The sequence below is a fragment of the Pelmatolapia mariae genome, linkage group LG10_11 (genome assembly GCF_036321145.2).
Source record: "Pelmatolapia mariae isolate MD_Pm_ZW linkage group LG10_11, Pm_UMD_F_2, whole genome shotgun sequence".
Taxonomy (NCBI): Eukaryota; Metazoa; Chordata; class Actinopteri; order Cichliformes; family Cichlidae; genus Pelmatolapia; species Pelmatolapia mariae.
In genome coordinates, this window is record NC_086236.1 from 14,140,630 (window position 1) to 14,167,045 (window position 26,416).

Genomic DNA, 26,416 nt, shown 5'->3' on the forward strand with positions numbered 1-26,416 from the left:
CTTCAGGGGCTGGAGCTCTCGCAGCAGCGGCGTGGGTCTTGTTAATACTGACCCAGTTTAATGGGCAGGCAGCAGAGATGATGACTGGATGGCTGGATGACGTTTGGCTGGTCGGCTGACTGGCTAGTACTGCATGACTGAATGTCTGGGTAACAAATTTCCTGCTTGACGGGTGGTTGAAAAAGGAAGTGTCTTACTTAATTCAGTGATTTTGTGGTTTATGTTGCAACAGTACACAAGATGCAGAGGGACTATTTAACAATGCTTGCATTTCCTTTGTTGTACACAGACTACGAATTTAAGGCAACAGTACATTATAATGAAAAAAAAGAAACAAGAGTTAGTGAGCTGCCTTTGACACTAAAGTTGTTTTCTGTTGCTACGTGTTTCATGTGAGGACACTGAGTTCATCATACATGTAGATGCAGAGAGACAGAGGTCGAGAATTAACAATTTCTTTGGGACTTTCCTGGCTATACTATATGTTGTGGACAGGTTGAATTGGCTGATGGATTAAGAAAAATTGCTGTGCCACTTCTGGACAGAATGGCATCTAGCACAGTTAACTTGCATGTGTTTGACATATTATTGTGCAACATATTTCCTGTGAGATTAGTGAATGAGATTTTCTGTTTACTGGTTAACCGACAGCAGTTAGACAGCACTATTCAGTTGGGATTTAAATTGCTGGTTGATTGGCTGATGCCAAGCTTGTAGCGCCTGGCTGACTGGGCACAGAATAAAACGTTTTCCACCATTTGTCCCAGAACCTGGATTACTCGTAGGCTAATCGATCGACAAATCGACTGGTTCTTCGTAAGGCTGAGTGGATGGCTCAGATATACGCAGGCTGGTGCTACAAACAAATGTCACTCCTCATCAGCATTAATGTCAACACGTATAAGATTTCTGACTTAGTCCACCTGGTAATTATAAAGAGTCACTTCTTTAGTGAAACGAGGTGACATGACAGCTGCCACAACAGTGTTTGGTAGAGACGAAGAGGGAGCGAGGGAAGTACTGCAGGGGGAAATTAACAGAGTGGAAACGACTTAAAGTAGGGGTGAGAAGTAGAAGAGGACGAAGGGGAGTGATGGAGCGAGAAAGAGTGGGGTGTTAAGTATGCGTGCATTAGTGTGAGGGAGAAGGCTAGAGAGAGAGAGGGAGGGATGTTGACGATGAGGCACTGAGGTAATTCTCTCTCTCTCTCTCTTTCTCTCTCTCAATCAGTAGATTGTCTCCTTGCATCAAAATAGCATTATTACTCTGCTCCTGACAGATCTGTCTTCATGGTATGTCCACCCACATGCACATGCGCATTTATATTTTTCCAGAGGAATAGGGCTGCGTGAATGGACGCAAAAAGCAGAGTCAATGTGGGATGGATTTTACAGACTTTGATTTATCATAGCTTCTCATTATCATATCTAAATTTAAAGGCAAGGACAAAAACTGAACATTTTCTTAAATACTGCTTAGCTCCCCAACTGTCTGAGATAGGACAGTAATGAAAGTTCAGCAATGAAATTCATGACAAATGGCTAAATGGCTGAATTTAAAAAAAGCAAGCTTCTAGATGATTTTAACAGTCCCTTACATAGGCCAAAAAAACATCAACAAAAAACAAAACTGTAATATATATTCTGATCATGCCAGGCAAATATATCTACATCTACACGCTCTCGTGAAACGTGGCTGTGCAGCATTTGGTCCATCCCATGGAAATATCTGATTTGGTTTGGAGAGTGATGGCTCAGTCTGTTATAAATAGTTCTTCCTAAAAGCTAAAAAACACTATTTGCTATTGATTAGCTGTCAGCACATGTTAAAGTTCACTGTCGCTGGTCACACAGTCTGTGCTGGTAGGCTGAACCACAGACAGACAGAGATGGAGAAAGCAAGTAAGACAGAGAGAGAAAGAGAGAGTGGTGCTAAATGAAAACATGAGCTTTATCTTCATCTGTGTTTTCTCTGATGCTATTTTGTAACACATATTCCATGAATGTGCACAAACAAATACATGCCAATCCCTATTATGTAGCGAGATATTATATAATTACACAAATAGACAAAAAAAATTTTGAAAAGTAGATATGTGAGTATTTTAATATAATTGTGATTATTAGCATTACTATCTCATCCAACCATCATTTTATTCAGCTTATCCAAGGGTCACAGTTGGGACTGGAGCCTATCCCAGGTGTCATGTGACAGGAAGGCTACATCCTTTATCATTATTTTAAAACTCAACTAAGCCAAAGGCATGTTTAGACATTTTTTTTAAACTTTAGACTTTTAACATATTCTTACTATCTCGACACACAAAGTGTGAAAATATTACCACTGCTGCTATAGCTTAAAGCATCTTTTTGGCTTTGTAGAAGGTTAAGTCTATCTTTTTGCTCTCTGTGCCATGGTAAGGGTCTTAGTGACAAGTAGAAACTGTACAGGTGCTTATGTAATAATGCTCCTACTCAAACAAGCTCAGCCCAGTTCAGACAAATTCTCCTGTGGAGCAACGCAGTGCCTGTAAATAAAAGTGATAGTACTGGACAGCTTCCAGGTGTTCTTGTGTGTGTATGTTTGCGAGACGGCATCAGAAAATGGCTGCGCTGTGGTCACAAAGGAACGAATATGGTCAGCTACAATACCTGGGTAGGCCATAGTATTTAAGCAATGCTTATTTGATACTAATAGGCCAAATTGTGACCAGAAAATATATCCAAACCATTATACCAACATCTGCTTGAGCTGTTGATGCAAAGCAGGATATATCCATCCTTTCATTTTATTTACCGTATTTTTCAGACCATAAGGCGCTCCGGATTATAAGGCGCACTGTCTATGAACGGGTCTGTTTTCATACATAAGGCGCATTAAGCTAAACAAAACAGTCAGATAAGTCAAACTTTACTCAACTCATTCTTCTTGCTTCCTCCACTTCCGTACCATTGATTCATTAATGTTGAATTCTCTTGCAGCTGCTCTATTCCCATGTTGTTGCAGTATATTAATGACTAACCTCGTATTGTGGATGGAATATCTCAGTTGTTCTCCTGACTAAAGTTTGGCCCGTTTACAGCATCCTGTCATGTGATTGCATTTGTCCATAACGAACCCTCACGTTAACTTTTATCGAGTGGAAAAAAGTTAGCTTTCATCCTCCAGCTTCACTGTGTTTATGTTATGCTAAAAAAATCTGTGCCGCTAGCAGTCACATAGCACAAGTCACTGCTGTTTAGTTTTCTGTCTTCATTTATGTTGGAAGTGATAGCAGAGCTGAAAGTTTTAATTTTTTCATAAATCTCTCAGTCAGAACATGGTATATCATGTTTAGGTGGAAACTAGCGAGTTAACTTCCTGCAAACTTCTAACTTTTAATAAATTCAGTTTTCATGGTTGCCAGGATGTTAAACTTGATTGTTACACCTGGTAAAGCAGCAACGCTGATCATTTTATTAAAGATGAAAGAATAAAGACAGTTTTTAGCTCTCAGTGATGCCAGAGTGTTCGTTTGACTTTGGGACCTGAAGGGGATGGAATTTAGGACCCAGATTACTCTGCAAGGCTCCTGACTACGGTAGCCGTAATGCAAGAATCTATCAAGCGGTGCAGCTTCGTAGCTTACCAAAGTCGTACTAAAACATTTTTTAAAAAGATTTTTGAGCGCTATGTACCACATAAAATCCGTTTGAGGTCAGTAAGTACAACCAGAATTCATACATAAGGCGCACTGTTGATTTTTGAGAAAATTAAAGGATTTTAAGTGCGCCTTATAGTCCGAAAAATATGGTACACCAAATTCTGGCCCAGCAATTTGAATGTAACATCAGATATCAAGAATTATCAGACCAGGAAAGGTCTTTTTCCAATCTTCTGTTGTCCTTCTCCTGCCTCCCTATGTTGTACCTTTTTTGTTTTTCTTTTCTTTCCCTTAACTCCCCAGCTGGTTGCAGCAGATGATTCCTTTGTCTGAGCTCGGTTCTGCTAGTGTTATCCTGCTATTAAAAGGGACTTTTTTCCTTCTCGCATTTGCCTTTTTCTTGGGGATAATCTAATTGTTAGAGTTTTCTCCCTAATATTGTAGAGTCTTTGTCTTCAATTAAAGACTGCCTTAACTTAGCTATTGTTGTGAATTGGTGCTATATGAATCAATTTGAATTGAACTGAATGCAGCTCATCTGTTACAAGGTTTAATGAGCTGTATGTTTGGAGATGCTCTTTTGCAATCTGTGGTTGCATACTGTTGGTCTCCTTTCAGCTCAAAGTAGTTTGGCCATTCTCAACTAACCTCTGACATGAAAAAACATTTTCTCCCAGAAAACTGTTTATACTGTTTTATATAATGTGTGTAATGTTAACATAAAGTAAACAGTCTCTGTGAACGGTGTCTGCCTATTATTTTCTTATTTTCAACATTGCTTACAGGACATCTGGTGCCCAGCTAAGTACAACAGTTTGCATGGGTCACAGGTGGCTTAAGAGCTGGGTGGTCAGAGAGAAACAGGAGCATTTAACACACACATATTTTTAGCTGAAGGTCAACCATTGGAGCCCATGCCTCGAGCAAAGGTATTTGCAGTTCTCTTAGAGACACCAGATGGTTTGTATTTCTCACATTCACCACCACTGGGTTTACCTAAAATAAATTTATAATAACTTATAATAAATGCCACTTCACTAAAAGGTCCATCAGTGACATATACCATTTCAATTATTATTTTGTTTGTATAAAGAGCTATTACATATAAAAACAACAACAACACCTGTTACTTTACTTAAAAGTAGTGGATTACGCTTCTTAATTACTCACTGGAGAAAGTAATTAGTTGCACTACTCATTACATTACTTTCACATTACTCCATAAAATGACTTGAAATGCATTGTCCCATAATTACAAGTTAAGGATAGCATTCTAGGGTTTGCTGCTGGGACAGGGTTGGCATACACTCAGCTTTAAAATCACTGAGTTTTTCACTAGCTTACATGCCATGCAAATAACCAAAGAACCTTTGTAATGTGAGTAAGAACATAACTGTAACTGTAATGTGTTACATTACTGTGTTACTGTGAAGGTCCTTAACACGTATGCCCACAATCAAAGATGAGCAGCTCTGCCAATGTTTTGTTGCCGCGAAAAAGAAACATTGCCAGAGAACATAATCCAGGGAGCAATTACATTTCTAACAAAAAGCAGAAGACAAAACAAGTTAAGAACCCAGAAATGTGAATGTGAAGTCAGACAGAGTTTAACGAGACAGCTCTTATCAACTCTAACTCCCACTCTATGCATTTTACTCTTTGTAAATTACTGACTGATTTCACAGCCAAAAATTCTAGAAGTCAGTGAATCCACAAGAAACAACTGCTCGGCGTGGGGCCAGCATCGTGCACCATTTGCATTTTTACTGAAAAATCGCTCTCCACAAAATAGTCGATAATTTCGAACACCGATGTGCCGTCTATCACCATGTCATTAATTGAAAGTATTACCCACAGATATGCGTAAAATCTCAAAAGACTGTAATTTTCTGTTTGGCAAAACATGATCAAATGGGATTCAGATTTTTTTAAGGAGTCTCTTCCATGATTTTCAGACATAGTTTGCAAATAGGACTATATTTACAGCAATCCTGGCTGCTCCATGAGGCTGTAATTAAGCCCAGCAGGGCTTTGAACTGCTGGGCTTAATTACCCAGCGGTTTTTGAGATGATAACATTTTGAGATAATAATTTTAACTCACCAAAATACAGACATTGACAACAGTCTTATTTTTTAGCAACTATATGTAGAAAGTGTATTAGCTAATTATAATGCATGCTACAATAGCTCACATGGTCAGAAACATCCTTTGAGCAAAACGGTGTATGTATGCACATGCCAAAGTAATTATGTTTTAAGCTTTTATTGCAATCCATACATAGTTACACTCTGATAAAGGATGTAGCTTATTACCTACTGGCAGTTCTTTTATCAATGTATCTTATATACAGTATTTTATATTCAAGAGCATCATCATGCATATCCATGCTTGCTTTGAGTTTAACCACAATCATCCTGATTTGCACCGACACATATTGGGAAGTTTGGCAACAAGAGACATTTTATCTGGGAGGATAGATAAGACACTCAGTTTGGTAAAAACAGGAAGTACAGTCAAGAATATGTTTTTAAGAGGCTGGGAAATTCATGGATAAACCAACCATTATCGTACATGCTTGAATGCAGTAGACTGTATGTGCATGCATATATGAATTCATACTTGTGAAATATGGGTGTGAATGTGCAGGCATGCATGAATATTTGTGCTCACAACTGGCCTCAAGTAGAAGCCAAGAGTCACATGAGTCTGCAAGTCATTATAATGTACCATCTGCATATTCACGGTTTTTCATTCTAAAATAGGACACAGCCTATACTGACATGTTATGAAAATATAGCAGAATCTGATTGACTGAATATAGTTATATCGTGTAAATACAATTTGAGAATGAGATTGTACTTATTAGTCTGTGATAGATGAAGTCATGATGCTGAATTTTAGGGTGCAAATGTAAGCCAACAAGATCTGATATTTTCTCATCAGTCTCAGTCATTGAACACTTTTTACTTACTGAATAGCAACACTGTATTCTGCCAAAAAATTTAGAGGACTATTAGCTAATTTTGCCACTGTTGTTTGTCTTGTAAGTCAATTAGATTTCTTGTATGTTTCACTGCTATTGTAAAGTATTACAATAAAATATGATACTGCACTTATGACTTCGATAAGGGCTCTAAAACTAAACAGCACAACTATTTCTGCTCCAGTTTCATAACCGTCTAGGAAAGAGCAGCAGATAGGTAATGAATCCCTATCCCTGTTGTTCTCTAATGACTATATTTTAAATGAACACATGAAGATAGATGTGCCTATCAATAATAACTCCAATATGGCTAATCTAAATTAAATGCACTTAACTAAAATTCAGTTTTCCTCAGTCGTGCAGCGAAATAAGCATTCAATATATTATCATTGTATTTCCCTGACTTCATCTGAGGTAAATGCACTCTGTGCAAAAGGCCACTGAGATAATAATAATAATGAAAAAAAAAAAAAAACTGGCTGCACACATTTTGCTTTCTTTTTTTGGATAAGTAAACTGACAGAAATTATGAGAAACAGAAAATTACAAACATTGCTCACATTATCTCCTCTGAACAGGTGGCTAATTGCAAAATGAATTGGCTTGAAAACCCTCACTCTCCCAGGTACCTGGTTTATTGATGATAGAGACCTTGCAGTTTGACTATATAAGACAAATGTGAAGTATTACTTTTATTATTTGCTTATGAATATCTTTGACTGATTATGTTTTGTGCATATGTCAGGTGAGATATTAGTTTGCAGGGGGCTTGCAGCAGCCCCTGCCTAACTGCTGGTCGGTGGGAATGTTTAAACAGCTCTGACTAATCTGGCATCCCTGAAGGTAACAGGAAAAAGCTCAGCTGCAGTAATCAGCTGATTTGGTGCACACCAGGAAGGTAAAAGCCAGTCCAGCGTAGCTGTTTCTGCTTTCTTTCATTCTGGCTCATGCCCAATGGTGTCTGCATGCTATTTTGTTGGTTTCATTTAGTTTATGCTCCACAACACGCTGCATCTTGCCATGCCCAGACACCCACACTTCCAACACGGATCCCTCTAATGACACTGGTAAACACATGGCATTTTTACATTTGTCTGACTTTTGCTGTGCTGTACTGCAGTATTTTTTGGATGCAATACTAAACTTTGAAAGCTGCATCATTTATTTTAAAGCTTTAGTGACCCTTTTTTTCTATTTTGCAGATTCTAAAATATATATTTTCTATTGCATTATTATTATTATAAATGTACCAAGCAGTGTATAGGTAATTAAATCATCTCCTGGTGCAACATCAGAATAATGTACACACAATACATGATTCTGAAAAGGTCCATTCTGCCTATTTTTTATTTCAGGTACATTAAGTATAATTTATATACTTTTCATATGTTGAGGAACCAGGAACCATAGTTCTAGATTTAGCTATACCAAGTGATTTTTTCACTCGTACCTACTCGGCTCAATTCGACTGGGTTTCGATTGTTTTCCATTACAATCAAGTATCACCTAATGTGTGTGGGGTTGTTATAGCAACATAGTTGAACATCCTGTGATGTCATTTATATGCAACACTAACGTCACAACAATGAAGGACGTCGAGGCGATGGTATACCTGCTGCTTGGAGTATAGCTTTTTGTCAGATTCAGGGACCACAGTGTTGGGGTTTTTTTGTGAAGCCATTTCCTTCGTTGCCAGGTTTCAAAAATTGCGTTTTTCAAAATTCTTTGTAAAGGAGATGCTCTCATGACTCATTGAGTGACGCCACTGCCTAGCCAGTTGGTGGCAGTCTGTTGACGTTGCATTTTAGTGTCAGATCGCTTGGAACTCCGGCAGAGTAGGTACTAAAAAGGTACCTGATGCTAGGGGCGATCGTGGCTCAAGAGTTGGGAGTTCGCCTTGTAATCGGAAGGTTGCCGGTTCGAGCCCCGGCTCGGACAGTTTCGGTCGTTGTGTCCTTGGGCAAGACACTTCACCTGTTGCCTACTGGTGGTGGTCAGAGGGCCCGGTGGCGCCAGTGTCCGGCAGCCTCGCCTCTGTCAGTGCGCCCCAGGGTGGCTGTGGCTACAATGTAGCGTGCCATCACCAGTGTGTGAATGGGTGGATGACTGGTTGTGTAAAGCGCTTTGGGGTCCTTAGGGACCGGAAAAGCGCTATACAAATACTGTTCTGAGCCGACCTATAGGTACTAATAGAAAAGGGGTAGAAGTGTTGCAAAAAAGTCTGGCTCCTTGGAAGCAAAATATGCATAAATGAGGAGTGGCACAAGACTTTTGAACAGTACTATATAACCTTTAATATTTGCATCTATGATGGTTAGCATGTGTTTTTCCACAAACAAGCAGATTGTTTTTTTTTCTTTTGTTTTTGTTATTGTTTGCTGAACTGAAATAATTAAAGGTAGGAGAGTGCCCACCAGAAGTGCTCTTATGCAAGGCTAATAAATTTTACTTCTCCACTTAGTCTGCTCTATATTTTATTCAGTGGGCCAAAAGTAATCAAATCAAGCAAATGTTCTGTAAATTCAGTGTCTATGCAGTCACTATGTGTCATTCTCTGCCACAACGTTGCTCTGTTACAGGCATGTTTTATTTATGTATACAAATTTAGCTGCTGACTGTAAATACAAAAAAATCTGCATTCAAATTGTGTCATGCAGTCAAAATAAAATCACATATAGATAACAACAGATTTATTTTAAAAAAAGAGTAAAAAGATTGATATTTGGTGGGAGGTTCCCACTCAGCAAACAGTAAGCTAAGCACAACATGCAGAAAAGAAATCAGAGGGTGATAAGCTAAAGGTCAGAAAGTGAACGAATACCAAACAATTAGTCTCATATGTAAAGGCCTTTATGCAAAGTAAGAATCCTTCAAAAAGCCATTTGCCTCAGCTTCATACACCACTGATTCTCAGGTTTTGTAAAAGGAAAGCTCCACAAATAAATTTCCATGAATGTAAATGTTTATCTATAGCTCATCTGATCATGAGTGGAAAAAATGTGGATGTGAGTACTGCTGCAAAATGTTTTAAAAGTCAGCTTGAGTTTCCAGTGAGGCTGCTTTTAGTGAGGTAAAAAATGTTAGTAAATTTTAGTTTTTGGCAGGAACAAAATGAGAGCAATGAACATTAGAAGTTGTGGAACTGACTCAGCAAAAACTGTTTTGTTGTTGTCGAAGACAGAGAGATAAAGAATGATTTACAGTCTGAACATTCAGGAAACAACACAAATTAGTAAAACATTTTTCATATGAAAGGGAAAAGAAACTGGAAAAGAAAAAACGAAAAAACAGCATGAGCAGCAAGAACCTACTTTGTTTTTAAATCAATATGACAAGGCTGGTTTAAAGATAATCTTTTAAAACAATGCAGGGAGAAGGAAATATATGGAAATTATCTGCAGAATTAAATCAGAAAGATTCATTATGCATATACTAAACATTAACCAAGAGGGTACAGCAACAAAACTGCAATTTCCACAAACAGCATCTAATGCAGATAAATCGGCAGCATAACCAGAAGTTAGCTCCTGTTCGAGAGTTTTCACACATTGAAGCAGTAGCCTGTCTATTTTTAATAATCAAAATTTGTTCTCTACTCTAAGAGCCAAAAACACATCAAATAGTATTTTTCATAAAGGCTTGTGTCTACATAATATTCTGAGACAGTAAAAAGATAACAGAGAGCAGCTAACCAGAAGTTTTTTATGTATATAAACCCAAAGACTTGCTTCAGCTAAAAAGGCATAATAGTTTTGGTTTTTTTCATGTACAAATACACCAAAAATTCAAAAGAAATGCATTTGTTAGCCAAGCATGATTCGTTTGGAAGGATTGCCAGAAGAAAGACTCTTCTCTATAAAAGGAATATGGCAGCATGACTTAATTTTGTAATGTTGCATCTGTACAAATCACAAGACTTCTGGATCAATGACCATAATGCACAGCACCATGTTTGGTGAAAACACAACACAGCATATCAGCAACATACAAACAGTCAAGTTTTGTACCTTGTAGCCACAATAAATTGGGCACCTAGCAGTCAGAGACAAGCTTGAACTCCTCTGTATACCAAAGTAGTAGGTAATTTGTCCAACAGCTAAAGCTTGGCCGAAATTGGGTTCATGCAATTAGACAATAAACAGAAGCACGCCAGCAAATTTACAGCAGAATGACTGAAAAAGAAAAAAAATCAATCGCAAAATCCAGACCTCAACCCAACTGAAATGCCATGGTAGGACCTTAAGAAAACTGTGCATAAATGAATGCCTGCAAACTTCAATGAAATGAAGCAATATATTAAAGACGAATGAACCAAAATTCCTCCATAGCAATGTGAGAGACTTATAAAGGTTGTACAGAAGATTATTTCAAGAATGAACTGCTAAAAAATTGTTCATTCAGTACAAGATATTGAATCATATCCTGCACTTAGTTTGTATAAAATCTGTATAAATCTCCTCCATTTGTCAATTTCTTTTACAGAAGAGCCAAAACCTGCAAGCAAACTTATACAATATAAAAAATAATATTTTCTTTTATTGCAAGTCCAAATTTCTGCACACTCAGTACTGTATTCTGTGTCTGTTGAGTTATATTCATAACAACGTCCCTTTCCCCCTTCGTCATCTCACCACATGCTGGCATCTCCTTTTACTCACTTTGCTCACTTGGCTTCTGCCTGGCAGCCTCTCCTCTCTCCGACGGCACAGAAACTGACATAACGGAGACCAAAAATTATTTTATTTACTCTGAGATTCCTTTGTATTCAATTAAAAGATGCAAATTACATGTGATATTATTACATCTGGAGTCTTGAAAAAGTATCAGGTAATAATGTGACCCTCACTGAGTAATTTAAGACATCTGCATGTACACACCTTATTTCACAGTCCCATTTGTCGGCTGTCATGTGCAATACAACCTACTGACATTGTTCAACGCCACAACAAGTCATGAGTGCTCAGACAATCCATGCACCACAGCGCAGATCTGCTGTCAACAGTATAACATAAAAGAAAATGTCAGATATGAACAGCTGCAGCAATGGCATTGCCACACTTTTCTTTTTCTGTAGACACCAAGAGGAAAAGCGACCAACAGAGAGTAATATGCTGTAAAATAGATACACATTATATTACATTTGCTTATTAGTGGTACAACTTTCCTTCAGTTATTTTCATCTGCTTTTAAATACAAAGTTTGAAAAAGCATTGTTTCACACCTGCTTAAAAAAAAAAAAATATATATATATATATATATATATATATATATATATATATATATATATATATATATATATATATATATATATATATATATATAAAACACCCAGCACGCCCCTACGGGCGGTTTATCCTTCAAGCTCGGGTCCTCTACCAGAGGCCTGGGAGCTTGAGGGTCCTGCGCAGTATCTTAGCTGTTCCCAGGACTGCGCTCTTCTGGACAGAGATCTCCGATGTTGTTCCCGGGATCTGCTGGAGCCACTCGCCTAGCTTGGGAGTCACCGCACCTAGTGCTCCGATTACCACGGGGACCACCGTTACCTTCACCCTCCACATCCTCTCGAGCTCTTCTCTGAGCCCTTGGTATTTCTCCAGCTTCTCGTGTTCCTTCTTCCTGATATTGCTGTCATTCGGAACCGCTACATCGATCACTACGGCTGTTTTCTTCTGTTTGTCTACCACCACTATGTCCGGTTGGTTAGCCACCACCATTTTGTCCGTCTGTATCTGGAAGTCCCACAGGATCTTAGCCCGGTCATTCTCCACCACCCTTGGGGGTGTCTCCCATTTTGACCTCAGGACTTCCAGGTTATACTCGGCACAGATGTTTCTGTATACTATGCCGGCCACTTGGTTATGGCGCTCCATGTATGCCCTGCCTGCTAGCATGTTGCACCCTGCTGTTATGTGCTGGATTGTCTCAGGGGCATCTTTACACAGCCTGCACCTGGGGTCTTGCCTGGTGTGATAGACCCCAGCCTCTATGGATCTTGTGCTCAGTGCTTGTTCCTGTGCTGCCATGATTAGTGCCTCTGTGCTGTCTTTCAGTCCAGCTTTGTCCAGCCACTGGTAGGATTTCTGGATATCAGCCACCTCCTCTATCTGCCGGTGGTACATACCGTGCAGGGGCCTGTCCTTCCATGATGGTTCCTCGCCTTCCTCCTCTTTCTTGGGTTTCTGCTGCCTGAGGTATTCACTGAGCACGCTGTCAGTTGGGGCCATATATATATATATATATATATATATATATATATATATATATATATATATATATATATATATATATATATATATATATATATATATATATATAATAAAGTAATAATAGTAATAAAGACCTAACTAAAAAATAAACAAACAAACAAAACACCAGTATGAAACAATGCTGTATTGCAAGTGGTCACCAGGATCTGACTCAGCTTTTTTTGTGATGGCTTTTTAAATTAACCAACTTTAAAAAGGCTCAAAATGTCAAAAGATGCTCAATTAAACAAATATTGCATCTGTTTGATTTAACTTTTTTTCATAACTGCATTTAGTTTGTCACACTATATATGGCAAATAGAAAGTCCTGATAGCACCACACCTCAGTTGTATTGCAGTGCTAGATGCTCATAATGACACACTGTACATTGCTGGAGGCATCTTGCAGACTTTTTAACAGCTCACCTTTCTTTTGCAGCATCTACAGTAATGATGTTTTTGCTGTGTTGCTAAATGATTTAATGCTGGGTTTTTGGTCCCAGTTGGCTTCATCTTCTGAGTTATATTCATTCATATTTCCTTCTATTTGCAGAGGGAGTAATGAGTATATGTGGCGACAACTTTAGTCATTCCCATGGCTAAGCTCTCAGTGTTTGCAGCTTACTGGTGCTTATATATTTCTTTCACTGAGGTTAACACAGATATTTCTGATCATCATGTTTTTGCAGTAGAACTGTGTTGTCAGTGATTGTCTGACTTTAGCATGCATTGGGGTGGACTGTGGGCTACCCACACTAAGTAGAGAGGGACCCACAATGGGTTACCCACTGCCCATTACCACTACCAAATGGTACTGTAAAGACCATGGACCAGAATTTTGTTTAAACAAAAATAAGAAAAAAATCCTGTCAGCTACTCTCTTATTCACAAAGGGTTGCCACAGCTAGTAGTGCCACATATTTAATATTTAAATATATTTAAAACAGAAAAACAAAACTCAGATCCTACCAAACAAGTTAATCTAAGTTAGAAAATGGAATATGGCCTAAAAACATTCACTTCTTGAGTTCTTTTACAATATGTCAACATGATCCAGATTAACTTCCACTGTGTTATCCCTTGTTATGTGTGTCTACACAGACCCATACCAGTTTTGCCCATTGTGGCCCGTGTATGTGTTTTCTATGTGGGTTGCCCACCAAAAATTGTGATGTTGGTCTTGAGAGGTAAAGCTACTGTAGGTCCTGGGGCAACCCTCAAAAGGGCGAAACTGTGATCATTTCCATTGACATATTGGCTAGCCTACATGGGCCCCACCTGGGTTTCAGTAGGCAAACCCAAAGGGCCCCCAAAGGGCAATAACTGTTGTTGGCACATCTACTAGGAGCCTGTGTGGGGTAATTTTCCCAAAAGTCCCATAATTCACTCACAGGTACCCACTGTGGGCCCACCAAAGCATGTTTGCTGGGATATGGCCATTGTTGCTCAACTGCAAAAAAGACTATGATGAAGTTCATTAGAACTAAGTTTTGTGTTTTGGTTAATGCCACTTCCTTTTGATGTTTGACTTTCACTTTGCATAATGATTTAAGGCAGCATAAAAAAATACAATTGGTTTTTATTTTTTATTGGTTTATTTATTTTCTCCTATTTGGCTTTACTTGAGGGGGCAACACAGGCCCACAAAGCAGAAGTAGAGAAAAAAACTGATCTTGCTATAGAAAACTTACACAGGTGAATATTTCAAGTTTCATTTTGCAAAAACAATTAGAATAATATTTTAATGTAGAAACTGAGGCATAAATCCGCAAATGTATTCATGAATTCTATCCTTGAAAACCTGGAAAATATTTTAAGATTTCAAACCACCAGGTATCAGATACAAATCTCTGACACATATTGTTGAGTGCAATTTAGGAATCTTTAACATGCTTTAAATTCTACTTAGAGCAGAAATTTTCAGTATTAGTTACTTTAACCTATTTAAAATATTGTTTACATACAAAAAATGTAATAAACATGTACCTAATTAATTGGAGTCTGGCAGTATCACGCCTTGTGTCTATTCTTGTTCCACTCCAGCAAGCCTTCTGTTGCTAATATCATGATCTCTAGTTGAAATAGTCTTGGTTTTTGGCATGTAGCGATTCTATGCAAAGCAACAAATTTGTTATCTGGAATTTTAAATACGCTGCAGGTTTAAAAATATGGCTGCACAGCATGAATTGTGAAGATGGACGCTCTGCTGGTGTAGTGTAACGTTTAGGAGGTAAACACCCTGAGGCAGGAAGCAGAGGGAAACAGATATTTGTTTCATGGCCCTTACTTATGCCATGACTTACGCACACAAGCAACATTTCTAAAGCACCCCTGACTGATAAAATAATCTTACAACTAGAGAATGTGCCCGCTATCTCTCCGATAGATTCACATGGACTTGTTCACATAAGATTCAAGAAAGATGAGTCACTGTTTACCCTTCTTCCAGTAAGGATAAAGGTTTAAAAAGAATTGATTTGTGGTGACAGCAAAGGGAAAAAGTAGAAAGAGACCAAGGTCCAGAGAAGAAGGTCTAACAGCTTGTTGAAAATGGGTGAACTGTGCATTGTAGCAAAGCCAGACACTGACAGATGGCAGAGGGGTGATGTCAGGGGTGACCACGAAATCATGTAATATGAAGGTAATATGAAGGACAAAAGAAGGAATTCATAACACATGCTAAAACAAGTATTAATACATGGAACATACAGAACAAATACAATTTAAATGAAATGTGTTCTACTGAACTTATTAAATTGATATTTTGAAAAAGTTAAATTAATTATATCATTTAAAATATAGATGTATTTAATAAAATCTATGCTTATTAATTAAGGAAAAAAACTTCATAGACTTTTTCCTGAGTTTTTTTTAATTTACAAGCATATAAGCACGTGTGCATGAGTAAGCAAGAAGGAAATAATACTGAATACAATTTGCAAAGGAACACAACAAATAGAAATGCCTCCACATGAGCGCAATTAAACAACCAAATTATGCTTTTGTAGCAAAAGTATTAGCAGGACTATTAGCCAGAGAAAGAAGTCTACATGACTTTAAATTAGGGTTCATTGTTGGGGTATTTTACTTGGAGCATTCCTGTTAAAAATGACTTTTTGCTGGTGCTGTAGATACACTAAAGTGTATCAAAGTGCTCCTCCCCAAAGTGCATCAAATCAATAATTGGAACAAGTCTGATCTTTTTAAATACTCTAGCCAAGTACAGCAGGATTGTATTCTTTCTAACTAGGCTATACCACAGCACATTTGTACGTCTCATAAATGTCCCTGAGAGACTCTATGTTAGTCAAAGTTGGCAAATGCAGACAATGTCTCACCCCATAAAGAAACACTTGGATAATCCTCATACTTAAAGTGTCAAGAGCTGACGGAGGTTTAAGAGCTCAATAAAATATAAAGCACACCCCCCTTTTCCCCCCCACTCTTTTCTCCATGATGTCTGCTGTAGTAGAAGATGAACAAAATATCTTTGGCAGGAAACACTGTAAAACTGATAAAAGCAGAATCTTAAAGCCTACCTCTCCCAATTCAGCATCCCCAGAAAGATAAATGAAGTACAAGTTTAATCTTTCGGTGTAGAGAGGTATGACTGAAAAGATCGAATTTTCCATACTTTAAGCACTAGAGCATCTATGACCAAAAGAAGTAACTAAAATTGAAACCACACACCAGACCAAACTTCAAGCCCTTTGACATGTTCTAAAGCTCTCCACTACAGAAACCCAGACTGATTTTAACTGTGGTCCTGTCCTTCTCTTTGTTTGAATCTCTTTTAGCTGAAGTTTCTCATTTCTTTGGCGAAGGAAAACTGCCTCCAGCTGAATGCTCCTGACTGCACTTTGCAATCTCACGTTAACAATGCAGTGTGGGAGGTCACTCTCTCGTCTTCCTGAAAGCGGGAAGGGCCAGCGGCTTCAAAGGGAGGAAGTAACATACACTAACATGCACATACAACCACAGCAACAACCAAAACATAGAACAGCACAGCTCAGAATGTTCGCCATAAGATAAAAAACTTAAACTGCATCCTTTCGAAAAAAACATTTAAAGAAGTTTCTCTTTCTTACTATATATATCTGAGTTGTACTAAATAATAGCAAATACAAGACACATGCACAGCAAATAATAAGCATAAAACACACATATAAAAACAAATATTGAATACAAATATTGAATATTAGCAAATGTTATCTGCAGTCTCATGTTACAGCTACTGAAATAAAATTCTCATACCGAGTGATAACAAGTCAAATGTTTCCCTGCAGCTCTTCCAGAAAGTAAATAAAGCAATGCCCTAGGGGGAATAAAGGTTTTCAGCTTACTGCAAACCTCCTACTCTCAGGCTGAAATAGAAACATAGTAATCCCATTTTACCAAAAATATGCTGCAGGCTAAAGAAGCTAAAAAGCATAGTTTGCTTTTCTTTGTAAATGATAAAACAAAAACGTCAGAGACTGACCAGATTGAGTTTTCTCTAGATATAGAGCGATAAGGGGGAAAGGCTTAAGTGCAGTATGGTCAAGGTCATGAGTTATTCTCTGAATAACAAAATGAAATTCATCACTGATAGATACATTCATCTACATGACCAGAGAGTCAAAAGTTACAACGGACCTTATAAGTTAACACAAAAGCTGGTTTAACAGTGATTAAATATTTCTGAAAATTCTGCACATACTGGCAGTGAAAATTGTTCTTTGATCTAATCAGTTGCCCCAGTCCCTGCTGTGACGGGTTGAAACAAATCCAGCGCACACAGTCCTGCTTTCATTTTGAAATATTGTCGCAGAACAAGCACCTAAGCATTACGAAGCACTAAGATGGATTTGAAGCACATTTGTAGATTGAAAAGAAGTACTATAGAGAATAACACTGGATAATCAGTTTGCTACACACACACAGAGCCTCAGGCTTACATAAAATAAATAAATAAATAAATACAACAAACCCGGCCAACTTCACTTTTCTTCCATGACTCAGCCTAGTCTGAAATGGACAGAAAATTCTCACATGTAAAAATTGGGGCTTTTAGCCAACTACCGCAGCACCACCCGGGTGGACTGTTGTAATGGGCTTCCTCATTACACTGAGGTGACTCTGACTGCGGTTGAGCAGTAATCATCACTCTACAGCAATCGCTTCTGCCCAACTGCCTCAGGTTCATTAAAGCTGGTGTGTCCACTTAGAGGATTGAGACACCTTGATCAATCAACAGGAAAAGGTGCCACACATTCTCCCGTATTTCCACACTGTCTTTCTGCCTCATTTCTTATCCCTTAGTTCATGATTGTAGTATTCATTACCGTGCACCAAGCCACTCTTTTTGAATCCAATGACACTTACGGGGCTCCATAACAAAAAGCATATCATGATTCTTTTGGGATCTCATTAAAATGTTCAACTTTGTTTGGCCATCACTGACTAACTAGATAAATACTGTCATTCTGCTGCCGCTGTTATAAAACTGTCCTTTAACATCAGTAGCCTATCAGTGTCATCAGTATTAACCATATAGAGACACCAGTACTCTTTTAGTGTGCATTGGGAGGTTGGAAAGATGCTATATTATGTTTGTAAATTTGTAAGAACATGTTTTTAGTCACTTGTTAACTTTAGACACCAAAAACTACTTGGTGAGGTAGAGGAAAAACCTTTACTAACAATGACTGAATATAGTGCCACCGTTCTTTTAGTTGTATATAACATGTGCAGACCTTTAGCTTTTTTCTTTATTTTGCTTTAGTGTACAGTGTCTAAATTGGGAAAAACATCTCACTGTTCCACAATTTCCGGACAATACAAGCATACGTGTTTGTTTTTGTCACTGTTGTTGGATTTTGACTCTATTTCACTTGTTTTCCCCTGACCCTGCCCATGGACTGCAGGTAGACGTTAGCTTGTAGCTAAATATTGGTTTGTGTGTACGTGGTCACTGTGAGAAATTAACACAAACAGAAAAGAAAAGAAGAATGTGATTTTGTGTTTTGGGGAGTGCTCTTCAGCCTCAAATGATGCATTTCAGGGTTATTAAATGCAATTTATGACTGACTTAATGCCACCTAATCCTGTGGAGTTTGGGATTTTTGTAAACACCACAAATTAACATTACACTGCAAGTATTAGCTGCTATATGTCAACTTGCACATGGTGGCTATAAGCAAGATATTGGCTTTTTCAGTGACACCTTGGTAATTCTTCTCTTCTGTATCCCAACCTTTACTTTGTGTTATTGCTTTGCACCTTCCTAGCGTTTTTTAAATGAACATTTTCTTATCAGTCGCCAGTCTTGTCCCCAGTCATTTCAGTCTTGCTCATGCTTAAAGCTGGGCCCTCTGCAAAGAAGTTTCTCCTTTGACAGTCAGTTATCAGACTGTGGCAGAGAGTTGTTACACAAACAAGCCATGTAACAGAAAGTACTGTATATTTTCTGTTCTGATAGGAGGACAAAGCTCTAGAGAAGGCATTTGCCTTATTACTCTACAGTAGAAAGTGAAGAAGAGCTCAATTGTCAAATAGCATGCTATACTGCTTCACAAGAAGCCCAAGAATGCAGTCTGAATCTCTGTATGTCTCAGACTGTATCTCAGATTGTACATATCAGACATGCAATCTGTAACATATGTTACATGTCATGTTACAATAAAAATAAAGCCTTCTAAATGGCTTAGTACAGCTTTGCACAAAATACCAAGAATGGAAAATGGAGCAATAAGCTTGAAATGCAGATTAGCAACGCAGTAGTATACATTTATCCCAGATAAACAATACACTGAAGAAAATCTTTTTAGTTCTGTTTTATCGATTTACCAATAACATATTTGCATACAGTGCAAATGCTATTTTATGCACTGATGGTTAAATGCTTGCTAAGACAGAATTTTAATTCTGATTTTTTTGAGGAGGGGGAACAGGCTTTTTCTATTTCAAAGATACACTGCCCCTGGCATTATAGTGATATAAAGAATGCCAAATAAAAACATTTAAAGGAGTGTCAGTTGTTGGTGTCACAATTTTTTGAGGATTGAGGTTCTTGGTTCAGAAATATTTTTGATTCATTAACAACAAAAGCGGAATCAGATTCACAGCTCAATTTGTATGTGAATCAGTAAATATGGAAACCTTATGACTTACGACTGTCAAATTTAACACATAGCAACAGCCAACTTAGAGCACCCCTTTAAAGGCTAGTGTGTCATGTTTGATATTGAGTTTTTGAGGCTTTATTCCCCCTGAAAAACCTCAATAAATTGCAAAATACATTTTTAAGCAATAAATACGAGAAATGAAGAATGTAGCTAATATGATGCATTACATGATAAATTAAATAAATAAAAACTCAATAAATTATGATAAATTACAACTCATATTTACAAAATAATATTTAATATATCTTTTTTAATTCGACAGAAGGTTCAATAAATCTTCCATCAAAAAAAACACCTGAATTTTCTGGCAAATGAAAAATGGAAAAGCTATTTGTCATTAAATTAAACTTTATGCAGTTACATTTAAATATGAGCTGTTCCCACACATCACTAAAATCAGGTCCAGGCATTGTCCCTCTCTTCCATGCAGCACTCAGCAGGGCATAGTCTGCATCAGATGTATTTGCAGCATTGAAAATATTCATTTTTGTATATGCACAACACGTTCTCACTCCCAACTCGTCAAATGTGTGACGCATGGTCAGGCTCCCTCTGCTTCACTTATCGACGCGCAGGGTACCCCCCTGGCGTCGAGAATTGACGTGCGGGGTCCTCCTATTGAATACTATACTGATCCCTAATCGTTGCTTATTGACGACAAGAGATTTCCGCGGAAGAGCCTGTTGTTCGTATATTTATACATTTCCAAAATCACATTGTAGTGACGTGTACTGAACACAATATATTATATAATGTAAACAACTACCTGAGAAACAGCAGATACAGCAGATAAATTAATTATAGGCCATTACTTTTGTATCGTTTATTGCATTTATGGAGGGAGAGGTGTATGCTGGGTAATGGCACAGCTAGCGACCGGGTGACTTTATTCACCCGCTTCGGCTGTTATCAGTCCATACAATGGGCGTTATTAGCAGAAATCAGTCCCATAGATGTGGGCCATCTCCTGCTAGATTGTTCAGAAGGTTGTTATCATCCATCCAGATGGAGGATCACTAACAGGAGCGTGGAAGACTCCAGAATCCACTCTGGCTGGAATCCGGTGGATACAGCAGTGTTACAGGTAAGACCATTTAAACGGACAGCGTTTATAGAATGACTATTAAAAGTCAGCGAGTGTCAATAATGTTAATGTGGTTATGTTAGTAATACACCGAGTGCTGATATAACAGCTTTAAGATGCATTTGTAGATATTATTACGTGTTTTACCGTCTTTATGGTGCTAGCTTAAAGTTACGGTGTAAACGTTAGCTTATATTGTAGTAAAGCTGTTACTGTTTAAACGATGTTGGGACAGAAATATTAGCTTCTGTCATGACTGATGAAGTTACTAGTTAATAAAGTTTCCAGTAAAACGATTAATCGCAGCCACACATTGACAGTAAATATCTCGATTAGCTTCAGTGCATCTGTAATAAATATGTGCAAGTTTCAGTGCTTCGTTTAAACTGTATGATACTTATACTGACCCAGGGTCAGTGTAAAATACAATCCTAGCTGTGTGAACAAAGCCTGGCTCCTTTAATCCTGCATGACAAACCTCAGGATGCAGGTTCTTATTACTCTTTCCTGCTGGCACACCTGTCACACCTGAGAGTCAGCTAGAAACTTACAGTGACGTGGACATCATGCAAAGACTGCCAGACTCTGTAATACTGTAAATGATCAGTGACTCAGGTTAACACTAAACTTTAAACAGTCCCTCTGTGTCTCTGTGTGTGCTGAACATCTGGAATCAGATTGAGTCAGGCTGCATCAGCTGAATCTGTTATTTGTAAATATCAATATTATTGATTCAGGTGTGGGGATAATATGTAAGACTGCAGTGAAGCGATGTACCAGATTAATCCCTGACCAAAGGTATCGTACTTAAATCAGACTACTGATCCAGGCACATCAGCCTTTTGTGAGGTCTGTTTAAAGTAGACTTAAAATGAATTCCAGGTTCCTGAGAGGTGGACTGAGAGCACAGAAACACATGTTCATACATACAGCTGTAGCAAACTTACATTAATTTTAAATAGATTTGTTACTCTGATGTCTGTCTCTCTGTTAGTCCTCTGACAGACTGGTACCTGTCCAGGTGTGCTCTGCCTACCCTGGGACAGGCTCTGGCTCCTGTAATAGAAATGTTCTATTATTCTCATTTAAAGTATTTAAGTGCTTATGCATATGCTTAGTTGTGACACTCTTATAGACTGTTCAGTGAAAGTTTCTAAAACTAGATGAACTTACTTCAGCATCAGCAGTTTGAGAAAACAACTCCCTTTACAGGTGCTGATAAGGCCAAGGGCACAAAACAGCGTAACCATTGATCCGTTAGGTTTCATAACGAGGCGCGTGAAGTGTGGTATGATCAGTTTGTAACTTCCTCCCTCTTCCTTGGAATGCATAAAGGAGTAGGAGCACGACTTCTGTGGCAGAGCTGACATGACTGTGAACTGTGATGTTTGATGTGTGTTGGCTCTCCTGTGCGCAGTAATAAATAGCTTGATCACAGCTCTTTCTGTGTTGCAGACTTTACAAAATTCCACGAGACCCCCCCTGTGAACATGAATTGAATATTCAGAAGAAAATGAATGGATAGACTGACATTTGTTTAAATACTTCTAGAAATCTGAGCTGTTGGTGTGGTAATAATATTAGAGCTGGCAATCTTTCTTACTGAATCTCTACTGTGAGTCATGTTACCTGAGATTAATTCTATGTTTACCTGTCAGCCTGGACACATGTGCTGTGTGAAGGATGTAAATCAAATCAGATCTTAACTGCTTACATTTAAGGAGCCTGGTCATATTTAATTGTAATATGAACCAATGATTTTTGATTGCTGATTCTAAAAGAGTCTTTGTGGAAATCCTGTTTGGCTTTTTGTCATTTTAATTCTCTTTTCCATTTTCCAGAACAGTTCTCCACAGTCGCTGTCCACGTGGGTCAGTGGGACCAAGCAGCACTCTGCTAATGTGTGGACTCTGACCAGCAACATCCAGCAAGACCCAGGCAGCGTTTTCTATCTCCCAGCTGGAGTTTTTTGTTTGTCTGTGACTGGAGAGTCAGATTTTTGTTGAGGCTGGAGGAACAGAGAAGTAAGTCAGTTTGTAGAGATCCCTCCCACCCTGGCTTTTATGTGCTAGATTTCTTATCTGAAACAGTAACATTTCAGTGACTGCTGCTTATACCACAGGTTAATACACGATACTGATCCCTGATGGGAGAATCATCACCTCTGCCAACAAAGAAGCCTGGTGGATGTTTGTTTGCAGTCTGATGATGGGACATCATGCTCTGCATCTTCAAAGTTTGTCTCTTGATTATTATTCATACACAGTAATGTAAAGCATGCTCACATCTAGTATAACTAGACCAACCTGGTGCTCTTCATTTATGGAGGCTGTTGAGTCTGAATGTCGGATGTTGTGTATCTCTTGTTCTCTGGGCTTTGTTGTCCTCAGTCTTTTTGCAGGATCAGAAAACAAAACCAGGATGGCCGTAAATGTTTCTTCTCCAATTGGATGATTATAAGACTGTGACACGGGATGTCACCTTTAGTCTTGTGATGAAGCAAAGCTCAGGACGAAGTGTGATTAAATGGTACCCACATGTGTGCTGCTGAGAAGGATGTTCAAGGGCACCTGCAGCCAAATCCAAGCCTCCTCAGGTTAGTTGTAGTTGCAGAATGCCATAGGACTGAGACAGCTGAGGCATCAAATGTTTGATTAAATGGATGAAAAAGAGAAGTTTCTTCCCTATAATTATCACTTTTTTAAAATCTTTAGCAACTTCAAGTCTGTCAGCGTGCTGAGGTCACAGAAACAAGAAAAGAAGCTTCAGAGTGTTGTTTACAGTTTTCTGTCATCATGATCTCCCCTGAAGTTTATCACTATTAGGCAAGCAGTAAGTCCACAATACTGTAATGATGATTCTGACTTTGGTCATGGTTGCATAATATGTTAATAATATACAATTATTTTTTGTAATTCATATTTTTTCTGTTAATCAAAAATTTACTTTGTGAAATTTATATTTGAGAATGCAGAATGTGACAATATATTTTTGTTCAATATTTAGTTTCTTTCAGTTGCAATTGTTAAATGAAAAAAAAAATATATATATATATATATTATTCTAATTTATCAAAAATATATATACATATATCTGTATTAGTTTTAATACATTAATTTGACACCTGTATTGAAAATACCATATTGTATTCATACAGAATCAGTTTGGTATCATTGTGTCTGTTCACTGATTGCTGAAACTAAGAGCAAGTTTGATTTTTAGATCTAAAGTATCCAAAGTTGAGCTCTAATGTTTCTTCACCCTTGTGTGTGTGATATGTGATTTCCTACATGCTGACAGAGCAGAGCGGCAGTTTGTGCTCACAGATGGTGACGGTGTGGAGAGACGGTGGTGTTTCCTCAGAAGAACTAGCAGAGTCACCAAGGGCACGAGTCCATCTCACCACCTTGACTTGCTGACTGATGCTCGTCTGCACTGCACAGAGGAAATCAACTGACCGAGGTTTGTCCAGTGACGTGTTATGAAATGTTTATTTGTTTTATGCTTACAGTTATGTTTTTCTTGACAGAGGCTCTGCAGAGGTTGGACAAAGCAGAGAAAACATGTGCTTTACATTTTACTGTGATTTACTGGGACATTTGTTGCCTGATGTTTAGCAGGAATGGAGAAATGGAATCAAAGGGAGATGTTTTTGATGTTTTTGTAATGTGAGTAAATCTTTGGTATTATTTATTTGCTTGGTTATTTTAGGAGTGTTTCTGGGTGAGGGAGAGAGGAGTCATCATCCAGGTAAAGTGACGTGGATCAGTGGATACACTTGTCTCCCCTTTAAAGGAGATAGAGAGACGATCCGAGTCATCCCTAAATGTTAGTGCTTTCAAATACACAAACATTTTTAAAGGACAAAAACGAACATCCAACTTTGACTGTAATACAATTAAATCTTTGCATGTGTGTTTTCAAACTCTCAGATGGGCAGGATATCAGTCTTGGACTGTCTAACCTGCCGGAGCAGCACTAAATGACCACCACACATGGGCATGTTCCTGCAACATTCAGCAGCTTTGCTTTTGGTAAGTAGAGTTACCTAACTACAGTAACTATAAACACATGCCATCCATTTCTAACGGCCTGGTTACTTCCTGTCAGTTTTTTTAGAAACCATGTGGTCACCTGACCTAACACTGTTTCTTCTTCTTCCCCTTAATGTTGAAGGGTCAAAGGTCAACCAGCTGGAGAGGAAACTACACCAGTGTACTGGGATGTTTCACCAACACGTGCCAGATGCTGTTCCTTCATGGTGACATCACCAGAGACAGCCCCGCCCACCTCAGGACCTCGCCATTGATCATGATGATTTTAATGATGACAGCGAGCGGAACTAAGACTGTAAAAATCAGAATGTTTAGATGCTTTCTAATTATTAATGAATACTGAGAGCCTCTTTCTGTGTTTTGTTTTTTTGGGGTTGTTTTTTTTTACCTCATTTGTTACTAACAAAGTTCACCAAACTCACACAGTTTACATTCTGTATGTTTCCATCTTTACCAGCCACACTCTGCCTGCATTTAGAAAACAAACATTAGAAATCGTCGTTTTTCTCTTTTGTAATTTTGTAATTCAGTGAATATACTGCGCTGCTTCCTTTTATTGCGTCTCACATTGCTTTAAGTTTTTCCAGTGTCCAGCTATTTTTTACTGCTGTTTGAATTCTCTGTATGTTTGACCCTGTAAACTGTTTGATGGACTGCTTGTCTTCCTGTTTGTAACCACCGCCTGTTTTTGACTAAAGATTTGGATTTCTGACTTTAACACAGCCTCTGCGTGTCCTCCCTTTGTGTCCTCTTCCTCTGTGAATGTGTTGCATGTGTCACAGATTCATTTTATTAACAGCTTTCACACAGTGAATTGCATCAGCATTCATTCACTGCACATTTCAGAAGGATTCAGATTAATACAGTGATCTTACAGTCAGAATTATCCTGACAGACTGCCACTGTAAATTATCTTTCATCAGGTCAATTTTAAAGTTCAGTATTTCAAAGCAGGAGTTATGAAAAATCATATTGGCATTAGGACTGTAACAATATGTACTAACAAAGTCAAAGTTTTGTTAGAATATTGGAAGACAATCAACTTTTAGTGTTTTCTGCATATTAATTATTCTGAAATAGAGATGGTGACCGTAACTGTACAGAAGTATACTAAACAACTGACAATCTAACAAACATTATTGGCCTGATCCGTCATGCACAGTGAGTCTGATCCTGTGCTGTGAGAGTCTGACAAGCATGTTTCTGGTCAGTTTGGAAGAAATAATATCACAATGTAG

General features: G+C 38.2%; 1 long non-coding RNA gene across 3 annotated transcripts; it reads left to right on the forward strand.

Moving 5' to 3' along the window:
* The first annotated feature begins 20,355 nt into the window (after positions 1 to 20,355).
* On the forward strand, positions 20,356 to 25,884 carry LOC134636763 (uncharacterized). Of its 3 annotated transcripts, none has more exons than XR_010095026.1 (9): positions 20,356 to 21,123; positions 22,970 to 23,147; positions 23,246 to 23,359; positions 23,514 to 23,719; positions 23,838 to 23,955; positions 24,424 to 24,585; positions 24,835 to 24,951; positions 25,056 to 25,157; positions 25,300 to 25,884. It is a non-coding gene; the product is annotated as an uncharacterized LOC134636763 (long non-coding RNA). The 3 variants fall into 3 exon arrangements; XR_010095025.1 differs by having other exon boundaries at positions 20,357 to 21,123; positions 22,965 to 23,147; XR_010095027.1 differs by lacking the exon at positions 23,838 to 23,955 and having other exon boundaries at positions 22,965 to 23,147.
* Positions 25,885 to 26,416: the final 532 nt, after the last annotated feature.